The sequence below is a fragment of the Rattus rattus genome, chromosome 1, assembly GCF_011064425.1.
Source record: "Rattus rattus isolate New Zealand chromosome 1, Rrattus_CSIRO_v1, whole genome shotgun sequence".
Taxonomy (NCBI): Eukaryota; Metazoa; Chordata; class Mammalia; order Rodentia; family Muridae; genus Rattus; species Rattus rattus.
In genome coordinates, this window is record NC_046154.1 from 181,978,601 (window position 1) to 181,980,443 (window position 1,843).

General features: G+C 39.9%; 1 pseudogene; it reads right to left on the reverse strand.

Moving 5' to 3' along the window:
• Positions 1 to 1,026: 1,026 nt before the first annotated feature.
• LOC116890004 lies at positions 1,027 to 1,507 on the reverse strand (annotated as a pseudogene).
• Positions 1,508 to 1,843: the final 336 nt, after the last annotated feature.

Below are 1,843 nucleotides of genomic sequence, written 5' to 3' on the forward strand. Positions count from 1 at the left end.
TCTTTTCTCTGATTTTCTCTGGCCAACGCTCTTCCATTTGGTGCAGTGTGGTCCTAAGGCAATGCATTATTTACTATGTGCAGTTGATGTGCCACAAATGCATGTGCACAGCTGCTGAAGCCAAAATGCAGACCAAGAACATTGTTTAGTGTCTAAACTACACTGCTGGTATCAGCAGTGTATAACTTTTGAATATTTCAGCATTAAAATATATTTGTAGAAAGCCACTGTCTAGATTTCTTTCAGGATTTCACAATCCATTTCAATAAGGTAACCTCAGATAGCCAGTGTCCTCTTACTTATTAACTTATATATTTAGACTGGTTACCGATTTTAAGCCAGAAAATTTATGTGTAATAGATATAATTGTATCTATTATATATCATATATATAATATATTGTAATTATAGATCAAATATGCTATATATTAAGACGTCAATAATATTTAACATTTTGTTTGTAGAGCATTTGTATATTTATACCTTAAAATAAATTCCAACAGAAGAAATATATATGTACAAAAGTACAAATATATATATAATATATAATAAAATTAACAATTTTGGGTTACTTCCAATTTACTTAAAACTACTTGTGTGAACACTTTATGAATGTGTGTCTGATGGTTAGTGTGAGGCACAATGCTTGGCCCAGGGGTTGGCATTATTAGAAGTTGTGGCCTTGTTGACATAGATGTGTCACTGTGTGTGTGGGCTTTAAGACCCTCATCTTAGTTTTCTGGGAGCCATTTGGTTTTTGTTGTTGTTGTTGTTTATGATTTTTGTTTTGTTAACTAGTTAAAGAATTTTATTAACCTTTTCTAAACTTTATTCCCAGGTAATGAATTAGGTAGAAGTGGAAACTGAAAAAAGCTGCAGTGTCGGGGGCCGGAGAAGGCATGAAAATACTAGAGATCTAGATTTTATCAGATCCGTAATAAACAAAATAATTAAAAAGCAGTCGTGATATAAAATAGCAGCTCCGGTAACTTCTGCCAGCGTCACCTTCATCAGAAGCTGCTTCAATTCAGTTTGCCTCATTCTTGGAAGCCTCATCAAAATTCTCTACCATGTCTGGGACGTCATCATCTTCCTTTTCAGTAGCAAGTGGAGTGTGGGCCTTCACAGATTGTTTGGATAGGGCTTCAGCCAGTCTCCCCTCTAGTCAGACTGCAGCAAGCTGCTTTAGGATGCTGGCAAGCATTTCTGTAGGCTGCGTTGTCTCAGGGCGGCCTGTAGTGGTGAAGGTGTTTGCTGCCAGAAACGAGACGCCTGAACTTTAGGGTTGTTAAAATGGGTCACTGTTCCTTAGTCTGTAAACATGTTCGCCTCTTCAATACCAGAGATATGGTTTACCCCTAACTTCTTTGAGGAGAACTGCAGCTTTTTATCCTCTGCTGTGGCTGTTCTGTGAACTACCATGTTCAACCAGCAGTTCCTTTCCCACCAGTGGGCACTTGTGTCTGCGGTTTGGCGAGTTTTTCCTGGTTCATGATCATTCCTTTCATCTTGTTGGAGTGGAAATGGGGCCACGTAGGGCACTAAGTTTCACGCTCAGGGGATCTCGGGCAGACCAGCTGAGATAAGGCACATACGTGTAGTGACACAAGATGGCAGCTCCAGTCCTGGAAGTCAATTTTAAGCCAGCCTTCAGCTGAAGATATAGAACGCTCAGCTCTGCCTGCACCATGCCTGCCTGGACTCTGCCATGCTCCCGCCTTGACAGTGGATTGAACTGATCCTTTAAGCCAGCCCCAGTTAAATGTCCTTTATAAGACTTGCATTGGTTATGGCGTCGCTCCACAGCAGTAAAACCCTAAGACAATGCATATATTAAAGTTAGT